The sequence below is a fragment of the Erinaceus europaeus genome, chromosome X (assembly GCF_950295315.1).
Source record: "Erinaceus europaeus chromosome X, mEriEur2.1, whole genome shotgun sequence".
Taxonomy (NCBI): domain Eukaryota; kingdom Metazoa; phylum Chordata; class Mammalia; order Eulipotyphla; family Erinaceidae; genus Erinaceus; species Erinaceus europaeus.
The window spans coordinates 72,560,889-72,578,179 of record NC_080185.1 but is presented as its reverse complement, the minus strand read 5'-3'; the positions used below and the strand labels follow the sequence as shown (position 1 = coordinate 72,578,179).

Sequence of the window (17,291 nt, the reverse complement as noted above, 5' to 3'; positions counted from 1 at the left end):
GTTCAAGTCCTTGCACAACATAGGAGGTGTATTTTCTATCCCTCTCTAAGTGAAAAAGTGACCCAGAGTGGTTATATACTATATGTCATGCTTATATCCACTCCTAGAAACTGTCCTCACTTCTTAGCTGTGTGGAATTAAACAATATCACCACTCCCTCAAATCAAGTAAAGGATATACAGTGACAATATATATGATACAATTTTACATACATACATATTTTTCAGTAAAAAAAGCACCTGACAAGTCCCATTCATGGGAATATACAAAAAGTCTGAAAATAAGGAGGTAAAGACCATGGAGAAAACCATGGGGAATGATCATGAGGATTGTATATCACTCAGTCAGCAAAGTTCGTAATCTACTTAGCCAGAGAAACACTTGTATATACATTTCAAAAACATAAGGAGTGTATTGTACTAGATAAATTAAAAAAAAAAAAGTCAAGTGGTACCTAAAGGACAGAGTATAGAACTATTTTATTTACAAAATAGAATATTTCTCAGAAGTGAAAAATGAATGAAATACAGCTACATAAGACAATGTAAATGGGGCCAGGTGTGACACACATGGTTGAGTGCACACATTACAGTGCACAAAGATCCAGGTTCAAGTCCCTGGTCCCCACCTGCAGGGGAAAAGCTTCATAAGTGATGAAGCAGTGATGCAGGTGTCTCTCCCCCCCATCTCTATTTCACCCTCCACCTTCAACTTCTCTGTCTCTATTCAAAATAAATAAAGAAAATACTTTTTAAAAAACAATGCAAATGAAAACTGGGTACATCATGTTGACCTCCATCTCCCCCAAAAAGCAGGTTTCCAAGAATCTATACCCTATGAATCCATTTTTTTTCCTGTGAAATATGGCAGAAAGAGAAGGACACATGTGGAATGATCTCACTTTCAGGTGTTATATAAGAAAGAAAACAAGGAAAATATAGGGTGAAACATTAATAAGCTACTCGATTTCAACAGGTCTAAGAAGTCAAAAGGGAAGGAGAGATGGGGTTGAAGAGTTGTTGGGGGCCTAGTACCCTATGGTACAGGAAGGTAACAATTTGTTGGTGGATAAGGTTTGCATCGTCTCTGCAGAGACTCTCTGAGTGTGGAAAGCAGATCTTGGAAAGTTGGAAATTGACCAGAGTCTGCTACCATAGTAAGGAAAAACATAAGTTGAAACTTGAACTAGATGTGGCACATTGCACCAATGAAAAGGATTCTGAGGAAGGAGGGAAAGGGACAGGATGAAGAGACATTGGTATCCTGTTATGTCTCCTAGACATCAATCAAGGGGAGATGAGAGGTTATGCCCATGTGTTAAAGACTATACTGTCCCAGCTCAAGCCCCCGGCTCCCCACCTGCAGGGTGGGTCCCTTCACAGGCGGTGAAGTAGGTCTCCAGGTGTCTTTCTCTCCCCTTCTCTGTCTTCCCCTCCTCTCTCCATTTCTCTCTGTCCTGTCCAACAACAATAATAACTACAACAATAATTTTAAAAAGACTATACTGTAAAACATTAATCCTCACCCCAAGTAATTTTTTAAATTGTGGTATGTTTTCCCAACATTTCAGTAAAGGGCAACTACTTTGCCTTGGATAGGAACACTTGAGTAATTTTTTTTCACACTGTCCTCTTTCCAGATAGTATTGCATAGCTGTTGTTCCCTAATATTTTGAAATTCTTCAGAGCTCTGAGATTTTTCTTTCTTAGCATACTCTACCATATGCCTAGGTAAATTGGCAAGCTCTACAATGGGAATCCCAAAAATTTGATCACTTTTTGTTACCTGGATAAAACATGATTTAAGTCTCTCCAGCAGTTGGTGCTAGACACGTATTATCAGGTACCTCATTGGCCAGGGTAGTAAATTCATGAAAATAGATGACAAAAAGTCCTAATCTTTGTTACAGTGTACTCTGATACAGCACATGTTAATCCAAATCTACTACAGGTAGAAGTTTCTCTTCCCAGTTCATTTATGACCACTAAAAGAAATCTTTGTCTGCAAATCTGAGAATAGAAGCAGTTTTTAATATTTCAGTCATGAATGTGGACACTCTTTCAATTGACTGTCACCAGAACCAAGCCATATCTCTGTGAGCCATCTAAATGTCTTCTTGAGAGGAATGCAATCTAGTGCAGCTATTATGGAATACAGTTTGGAAAGTCCTTAAACAAATGAAAATAGAAATACCAGTGGTCTAGCAATGCCACTCCTAGAATTACATCCAAAGGACAGCAAATCGCTAATTCAAAAGACTATACGTACCCCTATGTTCATAGACACACTGTTTACATTAACCAAAATATGAAAGAAACGTAAATGCTTAATGCTAGGTGACTAAATAAAGAAGTTGTGAGATCTACATACAATGGAACTGTGTTTATTCTTTTTTTTTTTTTTTTTTGCCTCTAGCGTTATCTCTGGGACTCAGTGCCTGCACTATGACCCACTACGCCTGGAGGCCATTTTTCCCATTTTGTTGCCCTTGTTGTTGTTATTGTCATTGTTGTTATTGCTGCTGTTGTGTTGAACAGAACAGAGAGAAATCGAGAGAGGAGGGGAAGACAGAGAGGGAGAAAATAGACATCTGCAGACTTTCTTCACTGCCTGTTAAGTGACCCCCCCCCCCCCCGTAGGAAGGGAGCCAGAGGCTCAAACCAGGGTCCTCCCTCAGGTCTTTGTGCTTTGCACCATATGCCCTCAACCACTGAGCTACTGCCCAGCCCCCTTATCTTTATTTTATGTGAACATCATTAAGAAATAAATTTTGAACTTAAACAAAAGCATATCTGGATACTTTTTGTGATTTAAAAATGATTGACAAGATTGTGGGATAAGAGAGGTACAATTCCATCCAGCAGAGTTCCTTTTCTCCTGCCTTCTATAGGAAGTTTCTCTATTCTTTATCCCTCTGAAAGTATGGATCAAAGATCTTTATGGGGTGAAGGTGGGAGATCTGGCTTCTATAATTGCTTCTATGCTGGACAGGGGCATTGACAGGTCATTTCATACCTTCTGCCTGTTTCTATCTTTCCTCAGTGGGGTAGGGTTCTAGGGAGATGGGGTTCCAGGACACATTGGTGAGGTCATCTGCCTAGGGAAGTCAGGATGGAATCATGAAAGCATCAGCAACTTGGTGACTGAAAAGTATCAATATATAAAGCAGAATAAATTCTTTAATACTCAGGAACCTAAAGGTAAGAATATAGCAGATAGGATTTGGGATCTTCATGTTGGAAGAAGGTAGGAATACTTTTAATGTAGTTCCCTCTTGGAAGTGATAGGCCACACATATGGAACAGGTACTCCGTTTGATAGATGAGCAAAACTGACAACAGTATCTAACTGAGTTAACACATGATTGAGTGTCTGCATTGGTTCTACATAGCCTGAAGACATATTGACAGTTGCACAGACAACATATTGAGCATCTGCATACTCAGTTTTAATTATGGCATACTTTTCTTGAGAAATAACAAGTTACTGTTAGTCGATTTAATGCCATTCTTTTGGATATCTACTGTACTAAAGTTTTTATTGTTACAAATGGCTTTTTCCACCTTACAGGTTACTACACATAAGTAATATCCAAATTGTGCACTGCAATCCAGTTTAATGTGTTTTCCAGAGTCCAGGACTGAATCTGTAGCTTCACTTAATAATGTGGACTGTGGGAGCCAGGCGGTGGCACAATTGGTAAAGTGCACACATTACAGTGCACAAGGTCCCAGGTTCAAGCTCCTTGTCCCCACTTATAGGTAGAAAGCTTCACAAGTGATGAAGTAGGGCTGCAGGTGTCTCTCTGTCTCTCTTGTTGCCTATTTGCCCTTCCCTCTTGATTTCTGGCTGTCTCTATCCAATAAATAAGTAAATAAATAAATATGATTTCTAAAAATAATGTGAACTGTATCTTCTTTACTTAGTCATCTATTATTTAACTCAGATAAAGCTCTTACAAAGAATTCATGATTTCCCACTTGATCCATACCTAAAGTTGTTTTTATCATTTCTAAAACTTAAAAAAATAAGAACAAGATCAAAAAGTGGAATGAGAAAAACTGCAAGGAACAATATTTGGTGTTTTGTTTCATATTTTTCCAGAGCTGAAATAACATTAGGGATCTGAATTAAACCCCAATTGAATCAGTAACAATATTGTAAGTTTGGTGCTTGTCTAAAATTTCTCAGCAATCCCCACACCTATGGTCATCTAATCTTTGATAAGGGGGCCCAAAGGATTAAATGGAAAAAGGAGGCTCTCTTCAATAATTGGTGCTGGGAAAACTGGGTTGTAACATGCAGAAGAATGAAATAGAACCACTTTATCTCACCAGAAACAAAAATCAACTCCAAATGGATCAAAGACCTAGATGTCAGACCAGAAACAATCAAATACTTAGAGGAAAACATTGGTAAAACAGTTTCCCACATACACCTCAAGGACATCTTTGATGAATGAAACCCAATTGCAAGGAAGACTAAAGCAGAAACAAACCAATGGGACTACATCAAATTGAAAAGCTTCTGCACATCCAAAGAAACTATTAAACAAACAAAGAGACCCCTCACAGAATGGGAGAAGATCTTCACATGCCATACAGCAGACAAGAAACTAATCACCAAAATATATAAAGAGCTCAGCAAACTTAGCACCAAAAAAGCAAATGACCCCATCCAAAAATGGGCAGAGGATATGAACAAAACATTCACTACAGAGGAGATCCAAAAGGCTAACAAACATATGAAAAACTGCTCTAGGTCACTGATTGTCAGAGAAATGCAAATTAAGACAACACTAAGATACCACCTCACTCCTGTAAGAATGGCATACATCAAAAAGGACAGCAGCAACAAATGCTGGAGAGGATGTGGGGACAGAGGAACCCTTTTACATTGCTGGTGGGAATGTAAATTGGTACAGCCTCTGTGGAGAGCAGTCTGGAAAACTCTCAGAAGGTTAGACATGGACCTCCCATATGATCCAGTAATTCCTCTCCTGGGGTTATACCCCAAGGACTCCATAACACCCAACCAAAAAGAGGTGTGTACTCCTATGTTCATAGCAGCACAATTCATAATAGCTAAAACCTAGAAGCAACCCAGGTGCCCAACAACAGATGAGTGGCTGAGAAAGCTGTGGTATATATACACAATGGAATACTATGCAGCTATCAAGAACAATGAACCCACCTTCTCTGACCCATCTTGGACAGAGCTAGAAGGAATTATGTTAAGTGAGCTAAGTCAGAAAGATAAAGATGAGTATGGGATGATCCCACTCATCAACAGAAGTTGAGTAAGAAGATCTGAAAGGGAAACTAAAAGCAGGACCTCACCAAATTATAAGTAGGGCACCAAAGTAAAAACCCTGTGGTGAGGGGTAGACATGCAGCTTCCTGGGCCAGTGGGGGGTGGGAGTGGGTGGGAGGGATGGGTCACAGTCTTTGGGTGGTGGGAATGGTGTTTATGTACACTCCTAGCAAAATGTAGACATATAAATCACTAGTTAATTAATTTGAGAGGGGGAAAATCAATTGTATGTCTCAAAGTTTTTCAAAACACAAACTGAATCTTTTTAATATATAGGCTGTGTATTTGATATGCGGACTCTCTCAAAAGCCTAGACCAAGTAGATCAGAAGCATCCTATAGCACAGCTATATACAAAATACTGGGTACTGTACAGCAAACCCTAACAAAAGGACTTTTCAAAGTTAACCCAATTACCAAATAATGTGATGATAACATTAACTATCAATTGTCTTTTTGAACCCTAAGACAGCAGGAACCTCACATCTCCACTGTAGAGCCCCTACTTCCCCCAGTCCTGGAACCCTTGGATAGGGCCCACTTTCCCGTATGCCTTTCCCAATCCATATCAAATAATATTGCATCCACCGATCACAACCTAACCAACACAACGATTGCCACCTCAACATGCTTAACTTCAGAGACTTCACGTGTGGAATGACAACCCTTCAGCTTCATTACTTGGGTCAAACCTTTCCTTGCATAGTATACTCTAATTTCATCTCAGGTAGTTCACTTTCTAACAAAGTCCCAATACCTAGATATACACCAGTTTCTGTGAGAGAGAGAGCATATCTTCACACGTATCCATAAACTACTGCAAAATATACACCTGAAAGCAGAAGTACACTAGAGTTTGCAGTGAGTACCCCCCTAATACTTCCTCTCCACTATTCCAAGCTTTGGTTCCATGATTGCTCAACAATTTGTTTGGCTTCGTATGTTAACTCTCTTTTCAGTCACCAGGTTCCAGATGCCATCAGGATGCTGGCCAGGCTTCCCTGGATTGAAGACCCCACCAATGTGTCCTGGAGCTCAGCTTCCCCAGAGACACACCCTACTAGGGAAAGAGAGAGGCAGACTGGGAGTATGGACCGACCAGTCAACGCCCATGTTCAGCGGGGAAGCAATTACAGAAGCCAGACCTTCTACCTTCTGCAACCCACAATGACCCTGGGTCCATGCTCCCAGAGGGATAGAGAATGGGAAAGCTATCAGGGGAGGGGGTGGGATATGGAGATTGGGTGGTGGGAATTGTGTGGAGTTGTACCCCTCCTACCCTATGGTTTTGTTAATTAATATTTCTTAAATAAAAAAATTTTGTCAGCAAATTGATTAAGATCAGAAAATCAACAAAGTAGATCTTCTTGAAAACTTTGCCTCAACCCTGCATCTTATACAAAAGCTTCCATTAAATTTATTTTTAAATATTTATTTGTTAACACAAGAGAGGAATGGAGTCAGGTCATCGCTTTGACAATGTGATGCTAGAGGACATCATGCTTTTAAGTCCAGTGTTCTAGACTGCACCACATCTTGGCTTCTCTTCTACTAAATTTAATCTTGCAAAAAGTGCCATGAAGGGGGTCGGGCGGTAGAGCAGCAGGTTAAGTGCACGTTGCGCAAAGCACAAGGACTGGCATAAGGGTTCCAGCTGGAGCCTCTGGCTCCCCACCTACAGGGAAGTCGCTTCACAGGTGGTGAAGCAGGTCTGCAGGTGTCTGTCTTTCTCTCCCCCTCTCTGTCTTCCCCTCCTCTCTCCATTTCTCTCTGTCCTACCCAATAACAAACGACATCAACAATAACAGTAATAACCACAACAAGGCTACAACAACAAGGGCAACAAAATGGGGGGGGGATGGCCTCCAGGAGCAGTGGATTCATGATGCAGGCACTGAGCCCCAGCAATAACCCTGAAGGCAAAAAATAAATAAATAATAAAGGCTTAGCGTTAAAAAATAAAGTGCCATGATAATAGCAAGGAAACTTCATGGGTGGTTTTTTCCACCCCACAGAATCTTTTCTTCACTCTATAAAATTTTAAGTGATATTTCTTCCTACTTAGACACTCTGACTAATCCAACTAAGTTAAAGCCTGGCACTTTAAAGAAAAACAATATAATGGAAAATAGAAAAATAAACTAATAGTGATAATTCACTGAAAATATTTTAGCTAAGTAGCTTCAGTCATCAAAGTAAGTGAACATAATTTAAGCTCAGTTGAAATACCAACTTGAGGAGAAAATAACATTGCTTTATGCTTATGCTCTAAGTTTATTTTGGGGCCCAAGGAAGTTGTCAAGTGGTGGAGCACCAGATGAGATTCCAAGGGTTCCAGACCAAATCCCTACAACCATGATATGCAATGTTGTTATCTGTCTCTCTGTCTCTATCTCTCAAATAGATGAATAAATATTTTTTAAATTGTTTTTTTAATTTTCATTTCTCTGACAATCAGTGACCTAGAGCAGTTTTTCATATGTTTGTTAGCCTTTTGGATCTCCTCTGTAGTGAATGTTTTGTTCATATCCTCTGCCCATTTTTGGATGGGGTCATTTGCTTTTTTGGTGCTAAGTTTGCTGAGCTCTTTATATATTTTGGTGATTAGTTTCTTGTCTGCTGTATGGCATGTGAAGATCTCCCATTCTGTGAGGGGTCTCTTTGTTTGTTTAATAGTTTCTTTGGATGTGCAGAAGCTTTTCAATTTGATGTAGTCCCATTGGTTTGTTTCTGCTTTAGTCTTCCTTGCAGTTGGGTTTCATTCATCAAAGATGTCCTTGAGGTGTAGGTGGGAAACTGTTTTACCAATGTTTTCCTCTAAGTATTTGATTGTTTCACGGGGCAGGGGGAGGATGGGATGTGACACAGCCTTTGGTGGGAATGCTGTTATGTAAACTCCTATTAATTTGTAGTCATATAAATCACTATTTAATTAATATGAGAGGGGAAATTTTGATTGAATGTCTCAAACTTTTTAATGCACAGACGATAGGCTGACTTTGATAGGCTGACTCTCTTAAAAGCTTAGACCAGGCAGAACAGAAGCAACCAGTGGTACAGCTATATACAAATAATGTCAAAGGACATAAATCATGGTGCTGCTGTGTATGATACAGCAAATCCTAACAAAGGGATATTTTAAAGTTAACCCAATTGCCAAATAATGTGATTATAGCAATAACTATCTATTACCTTCTTAAAACCTAAGATAGCAGGAACCTCACATTTCCTCTATAGAGCCTTTATTTCCTCCAGTACTGGAAACTCTAGGGTGGGGCTCACTTTCCTGCATGCTTCTCTCAATTCATACCAAATGATATTGCATCCATCGATCCCAACCTAATCAACACAACGAGTACTACCTCAGCATGCTTCATTTCAGACTGTGTCCAGAGACGTCAGGCATGGAATGTCAACCTTTCACCCTCATTACTCGGGTGAGACCTTTCTTTTCACAGTATTCTCTAATTCCATTCCAGGAGGTTCACTTCCCAACAAAGTCCCAAAACCTAGATATAGACAAGGTCCCGTAAGATAGAGCATAGTTTCACGTGTATCCATAAATTAGGGCAAAATATATACCTGAAAGCAAAAGTACACAATAGTCTGCAGTGAGTCAGTATAAAGTTACTAAAGAAATAGTGTTTAATTAGACCTAGACACCCTCCTCACCTATTTCCTGTTAGAGTTCTCTCACTCACTCCAAAGCTAACCTTAGCAAAGCAAGAACTGCAAAAGCTGAATAAGGGCAAGAGACTGGCATACTTTAATGATGACTCTTCAGTCACTATCAGGCCACCCCATCAGCTGGGGCCCTAATTGGGGAGTCCTGAGATTCCCAAACAGACATGATGGGCCTAGACCTCAGATAACTTCCTTTCTCCATTGTTACCGGTCATCTCTATCAGGAACAAGACAATAGACCCCTTTGTGGGTCCCCATAGGACCTTGCCCTCAGTGTGTATCAACAATGGTAGAGAATGTTCCATCCTCCGAAGGGAGGATGGACAACATACTCTATGCTACACCTGAGGAAGATGGGCAGTATTGGCTGATTTTGGGGCAGTTTGGAATGTTCTTACTCATGACCACAGAATGTGAGCTCAGATCTACAGGGATGCAGAGGTCACATAGGCTCCTAAGTTGAATATGGGCCCCAGATCACATCAAATCAATGGGGTTTGCAGTCAATAATATTTATATCCCTTTCCCATATTTGGGAGCTACTCTCTTCCTTGACCCAGCTTTCTGGTCCTTTTTCAGCCATGACATCAACTCCCCCAGACAATAAATTGGATCCACCTGCATATCAGATTTCAGGCTCAGGGGAAAAAAAAACTAGTATAGCCACAGGCCCTTTGGAATATAACTAAAATATGCCTACTAGCTCTCTACAAAACAGAGACCCCCCCAACTCTTCATCTGCACTATTACAGCCTAAGTTCATGACTGTTTGACAATTGGTTTGGCTTTGTATGTTAACTCTATTTCAGCCACCAGGTTCCAGATGCTAGCATGATGCCAACCAAAATTCCCTGGAGAGACAACCCCACCAATATGTCCTGGAGCTCTGATTCCCCAGAACCCCGCCCCACTAGGGAAAGAGAGAGAGAGGACGGGAGTATGGATTGACCTGCCAACACCTATATTAAGCAGGGAGGCAATTACAGAAGCCAGACCTTCCACCTTCTGCATCCCACAATGACCTTGTGTCCATACTCCCAGAGGGTTAAAGAATAGGAAAGCTATCAAGGGAGGGGATGGGATATGGAGCTCTTGTGTGGAGTTGTACCCCTCTTATCCTATGGATTTGTCAGTGTTTCCTTTTTATAAATAAATAAATAAATAAATAAACACGGTAACAAAATAAATAAATAAATAAACAAAACAAGGGAAATAAAAGGGAATAAATAAATAAATATTTTTTTTAAAAATTCTATATTGTGGGTGTTGGACGGTAGCACAGTGGATTAACCACACATGGTGCCAAGAGCAAGGACCAGCATAAGGATCTCAGTTGGAGTCCCTGGTTTCCCACTTGCAGGGAAGTTGCTTCACATGTGGTGAAGTAAGTTTGCAGGTGTCTTCCCCTCCTCTCTCAAATTCTCTATGTCCTATCCAACAATGACCACATCAATAACAACAACAGTAACAACTACAACAACAATAAAACAAGGGCAACAAAAAGGGAAAAAATTCTGTTATTTGTATTTTTAAATCAGTGATCCAGAAGAATAGAGATATGTCCCAGATAACTCAGACAAAAATAGTTTCAGTGCTATAGAGTGAAGGTCTACTAAATGAATGTTGTCAGATGGTATACTATAACATGAGTTATAATGGTGATTTGAATAATTTGGAATTATTGTATATTTAGTCTCAATTTACTCAGCAATAACAGGTACTGTTGTCTCTCAAAATTTATATAATGGCTTATGCATAAAGAAACTGATTATAGGGAGTTGGGTGGTAGCGCAGCAGGTTAAGGGCAGGTGGTACAAAGCACAAGGATCGGCATAAGGATCCCGGTTGGAGCCCCTGGATCCCCACCTGCAGGGGAGTCTCTTCACAGGTGGTGAAGCAGGTCTGCAGGTGTCTGTCTTTCTCTCCCCCTCTCTCTCTTTGCCTCCTCTCTCCATTTCTCTCTGTCCTAACAACAATGACATCAATAACAACAGTAAAAACTACAACAAAAAAAAAAAACAAGGGCAGCAAAAGGAAAAATAAATAAATAAATATAAAATAAATAAATATAAAAAAATATTTAAAAAAGAAACCGATTATAGATGACTACTTGTATCACTTATCAGATACTAGCATCTATCACTATAATACATACATGCCCTGGGACAAATGAGCTGTGTAGTTTAAAATGGTTGCAAAAGTTCAGTCCTTCTACCACAGTAAGTGAGAGCTGAGCAGTGCTCTGGTCAAGCAAACAGAAAAAGTCAAATTGTGAGGTTGAACCTTGACTTGTGTCTGGTAACTTGGATTTTGGAATGGTACTCATCACTTCGTACATGATAAAGATAACTGCAAAAACAATGAGATGCTTCCCCTACAATCTTAGTACACGTTAGAGTTCACATACCTGTATAATCAGATTCCAATAAGAACAATTACCACTGAATCTTTAATGAGCTCCCAGTTTCCATGGTGGGTGTCTCATATATGTTGGCAGAATATAATGCTGGAGGAATCAAGCATATCTCATGGGACACAAGTAGGAGAAAACTCAACTGTGGTGGCTATTGGTGGGTAAGATAGAAACTTTGCTATAGGGTATGGCAACTTACACTTGTCATATATGTGTGTGAAATTATATCCCTAAAATACCATACTTGTTTGTTATTATTATTATTGCTGTTTGTTTTGCCCCCAAGATTATCACTGGGGCTTGGTGCATGCACTATGAATCCACTCCTCTTGGAGGCCATTTTTCCCATTGTTTTTGCCCTTGCTATATGGAACAGAGAGAAATCAAGAGAGGAGGGGAAGACAGAGAGGGGATGAGAAAGACACCTGCAGAACTGCTTCACTGCTTATGAAGCAACCCCGTTGAAGGTGGGTGGTGGGAGCAAAGTCAGGCCTGCTATATGGCACAGCCCCAGAAGGCTAGGGCTAACTGCAAAGTGGAAAGTCCTGGACTAGACCGAAGCTATTTTTCCTTACATTGATAATTTAAAGATTTATTGGCTATTGAAAATACACAAATACTACCTGAGGATAATGACGGAGGCAAGTCAGGCATACTGGATGGCACAGCCCCAGCAGGCTAAGGCTAACTGCAAAGTGGGAAGTCCTAAGACTAAACTGAAGCTATTTTTCCTTACACTGATAATTTAAAGACCTATTGACTATATTGGATATACACAAATATACCTAGGGACAATAAAAGGAGATCCTTGGGGGAAGTACACTGTGACAACAATTATGGCAGTGAGTGTGACAAGATTAAAAATGGCCTAGGAGCAGAAGCTGCTGTACCCATTGGGAGGCTTTCATAAAAAGAGCTACTTATCACCACTATAGCTTCTCTATTAGCTGGACTCAGACCAGAGGCCAGAATTATGGGTGGCTTATAGTATGAGTGACAGATTGTGGTCTTCATCTAAATATAAAGAGGCCCTATTGATTACCCTAACCCACAAACTCCTTGCTTCCACTTACAGGCATCCATGATGAATATAGAGGATGTGTAATTAAATAGCTGATGTTAGGATATATGGGTAGAAGTTAGTAGACTTTCATATAGCTAAAAGTTAGTGAACTTTTATATATGCAAAGGTTAATTAGAAGAGAGCCCCCATGATGTGTGCTTACTTTACAGCAGAAGATTTCTTTAGGTGGACAGCTTACTATATTACAAAAGACTTTATTTATGATGTTGTTAGACCCATCCAAGAATGGGTCAAGAAGTAAAGCTATTAGATTTAGCTCCAGGGAAAAATGTTTATTCATACGGAAGGTCAGAACAGGGAGATGGTCAAAACACAGATGGTCATTTCAAGGGAAAATTTAGACTACTCCAGACCAAGGAAAGTTTCAAGGGTAGATTTAGACTTCCCCAGACCCAAGAAACTTTCAAGGGGAGATCAGAATGCCCCAGACCTATGGAAAATTTCAAATAATACATACCTATAATAATAATGTTGTTTAAGGTTATTCCTGATGTTAATGAAAGCAATTATACATGATGTCATCTGTATCCTTGATGTTAATGAAAATAATCTTACATGATGTCAACTATATCCAGGCAAAAAGTGTTTAAATAATAAACCTCTGCCAACAGAGGGCAGAGACACCTCTCTCCTGCACCTAAAGCAACTGACATGTCTCTCACTTTTTCTTCATCTCTGACTTCCTCTTTCCTTCAGGGACTCTTTTAATTACTTTCACAGGGGCTGGCTCCCAGCAGGTAGGGAGCCGGGGGAGTGGAACCAAGATCCTTATGCAGGTCCTTGCACTTAGTGCCATGTGCGCTTAACCTACTGTGCTACTGCACAACCCCTGAAATATTATACTGTATAAAACTATTATTTCACTAATAAAATGGAAGAAAAAAATAGAGAAAATAATTTTTTGTCATTCCCATAAGTGTTGAAAATCAGATTATGATTCAAAAATTGAAAAATGTAGTGTCACAACATAAATAGTCCATGACAACTATTCAGTAAATATTTGTCAATGCAATCATGCCCCTGGGTCATCTGGAACCCCTGTTCTTAAATGCAAATTCCAAACCAGATTTGGTATTGTTGTATAGTGGTTTTTCTACAATATAACACTTTGGGATAGTTCTCATCAGTTTAAAGTCAGCATGTAGAATTCTAATGTCAAAACAAATAACCCCATTAAAAATATGGGGAGGACATGGACAGAGTCACTAATAAAAATCTGAAAAAAATGGGAGTCGGGCAGTAGCACAGCAGATTAAGTGCAGGTGGCTGCAAAGCACAAGGACTGGCATAAGGATCCCGGTTCAAGCCCCCAGCTCCCCATCTGCAGGGGAGTTGCTTCACAAGCGGTGCAGCAGGTCTGCAGGTGTCTATCTTTCTCTCCCCCCTCTCTGTCTTCCCCTACTCTCTCCATTTCTCTCTGTCCTATCCACCAATGATGACATCATCAACAACAACAATAATAACTACAACAAGAAATTTAACAAAGGCAATGAAAGGGAATAAATAAATAAATAAATAAATAATTTTTTTTAATCTAAAAAAATAATGTGAGAAGGTGAGATGGGACTAAATGGAGTTGGAGTTCAGTGTATTATGGTAGAAAAAGTTGTTAATTGGGTCACGGTGTGGTGTACTGACACCTTTCGTGGAGAGATAAGAAACTACACACATGTGACAACTGTCTTGTATATTATATTCTATTATTTCTTAATCTTTTAATTTGATAGGACAGAGAGAAACTGGGAAGGATGGGGGAAGATAGGGAGAGACACCTGCAACACTGGTTCATCACTCATGAAGTGTTCCCAATACAGATGGGGACTGAGCACTTGGATACAGGTCATTGCACATGATAATGTGTATATTCAACTAAGTGAACAACTAGCTTGTAAATCATTATTTCTCCCCAACAAAGTGGGGTGTTTTTTAAAATGATTTAGTATTAAAATGTGACTGTGAGGGGTGGGGCAGCAGCGTAGCAGGTTAAGCGCACATGGCGTAAAGCACAAGGACCAGCATAAGGATTCCAGTTCCAACCCCCCCCTGCTCCCCACCTGCAGGGGGAGTCACTTCACAAGTAGTGAAGCAGGTCTGCAGGTGTCTATCTTTCTTTCCCCCTCTCTGTTTTCCCCTCCTCTCTCCCTTTCTCTCTGTTCTACCCAACAACAATGATATCAACAACAACAACAATAAAAATAACACAATGATAAAACAACCAGGGCAACAAAAAGGAAAGAAAATAGCCTCCAGGAGCAGTGGATTCGTAGTGCAGGCCAATTCATAGTGCTGGGACCAAGCCCCAGCAATAACCTTGGAGGCAAAAAAAAAAAATGTGATTGTAGGAGCCATTAAGGTGTGTGCCTTGCCATACAAGCTGCCAGGCATCACGTGGAAGTGCAGCAGTACTGGGGGGTAGTTCTGGTGCTTTGTTGTTTCTCCTTCTCTCTAAAATAAAAATAATGAGGGGAAAAAACAGCTCAGAAGCAGTAAAATCCCATATAAACAAAGCTTTTGGTAGCTGCCAGGAAATAAAAAGGGGGTGCAAACAATTATAGACTGTAATTCTTATCATTCAGTTTCACTTAAACATTATTATTACATCTAATAGTGTATTGAACTAGAGGTTCAAGATTAAAGCAGAGAAAATATCATTTATAGCAACATCAAACTAAAAAGTTGGAACAGAGTGCCAGATCAAAGTCCAAATCCAACTAAAGGTCTATATATTCCTGTTATGTTTTACTCATATTTTTCTCAGTATCTGCATGTGTTCATATTTTTTACTATGTAGAGCAAAGAATTTTTTTAAATTTTACTGCCACTAGGGTTGTCACTGGGGCTTAATGCCTGTAAGACAAACCCACCGCTCCTGGTGGCCATTTCTTTTTTGTCTTTCTTTTATTTGATAGGACAGGGAGAAATTGAGAGAGGGAGAGAGAGGGAGAGGGAGAGGGGGGAGAGGGAGGGGGGAGAGGGAGGGGGGAGAGAGAGAGAGACCTGAAGTACTTACTCTGTCAGTCTTGAAGCTTCCCTCTTGCAGGTGGGGAGCAAGGGCTCAAACCTGGATCCTTGACCATGGCAATGTTTGCACTTACTCAAGTACATTACCACTTGAAGAGCAAAGACCCTTAAGAATTGACTTTGGGGGGGGGCTGGGGGCTCAAATCTCAAAGACCGGTGGAAAGATCCAGGTTCAAGGCCCTGGCTCCCCACCTGTAGGGGTGTTGCTTCAAAAGCAGTGAAGCAAGTCTGCAGGTATCTTTCTCTCCTCCTCTGTCTTCCCTTCCTCTCTCAATTTCTCTCTGTCCAACAACAACGATGCAATAACAACAACAACAATAATAACAATGATAAACAACAAGGGCAACAAAAGGGAAAAAATAGCCTCCAGGAGCAGTGGATCCATAGTGTATGCACTAAGCCCCAGCAATAACCCTGGAAGCAAAAAATAAAAATTAATAAAAAAATTAAAAGATGGCTGCTCACTGCTCCTGTAGCAGGCTTTAAGAATGTAATAAAATAAAAGAATTGACATTTAGGAAGGCAAAATAAAAATAACAAAAAACAAAAATTGGAAGAACACTTAAGGGTCAAATAGTTCATGTATCTCATGTACAAATGGGAGAGGGGGGTCAGTCCAGAGAGGGGAAATTACTTGTCAAATATTGATAAATAATTTTTGGAAGTATTAATAGGTTTCTGAGTTTCAGGTGATTGTTTCATATAAAGGGAGCCTGTAAATCAATCTCTCTCTCTCTCTCTCTCTCTCTCTCCAGGAGAGACAGAGAGGGAGTGAAAGAGACCACAGCACCAAAATTTCCCATGATGCAGTGGGGACCAGGCTAAAATCTAGGTCGCACATATGGCAAAGCAGAACTATTTCACCAGCCCAAGTCACTGTTTCTCAAAATAATAATATTTTGAGCAGTTTATGATCTAAGCAATGGTTGGATCTAATTCAGCCCTACTGAATCTGAATCAGAATCTGAATCAATGATAGCCCCTGAGACAATCTACATTTTTAAATTTAATTTTCCCCTTTTGTTACCCTTGTTGTTTATCGTTGTCATTATTATTATTGTCATTGTTATTGCTGTCATAGTTGTTGGATAGGACAGAGAGAAATCGAGAGAAGAGGGGAAGACAGAGAGGGAGAGAAAGATAGACACCGGTAGACTTGCTTCACCACCTGTGAAGCTACTCCTCTGTAGGTGGGGAGCTGGGGTCTCAAACTGGGATCCTTAAGCTGGCCCTTGTGCTTCACCATGTGTGCTTAACCAGCTGCACCACTACCCGGCTCCCGACAATCTACATTTTAACAAACTCCACTGTCACAATACAGTCTGGCTTTGAGTAGTGCTGCCCTAGACACTGTTACCTAAGCCTCTATACTGGATCTGTATACTAATAAGAAAACAAATAAGGAAAAGAAAAGAAAGCATCAGAAGGTAATCAGAATCCTCATGGTGTAGCACAGAGTCCAACCTATAAATTTAAGGAAAGCTCTAGTGATTAAGCACACTTGGGAAACTTAAACTTGTAGAACAGACTAGTAGGAGGGAGGCTCTCCAGCAACCTGCTAGGTGTTTTGTACTTCCTCTTTCGATTATATAACTTCACTGAAGATGTTGATGAAATATAATTAAATCTCTCTGCCAAGACAAAGTCTGAAAACATGAGCCTTGTGCATGTAATCATTTAATCATTCTCCACCTCTGTTTTCCCTGACTCTACCAAATACCCAACATTGTGTATGCAGAATTCCATGGAATCTCACCTAATCAGGTCCTGTTAGCAG

At 40.1% G+C, this 17,291-nt stretch overlaps 1 protein-coding gene and 1 pseudogene across 1 annotated transcript in view; both read right to left on the bottom strand.

Annotated features, from left to right (window-relative positions):
- The window catches only part of ZDHHC15 (zinc finger DHHC-type palmitoyltransferase 15), a 394,441-nt gene that overhangs the window by 242,965 nt on the left and 134,185 nt on the right, over positions 1-17,291 (bottom strand). The gene's annotated exons all lie outside the window — the stretch shown is intronic.
- Positions 1,539-3,402, bottom strand: LOC132535749 (DNA mismatch repair protein Msh2-like; annotated as a pseudogene).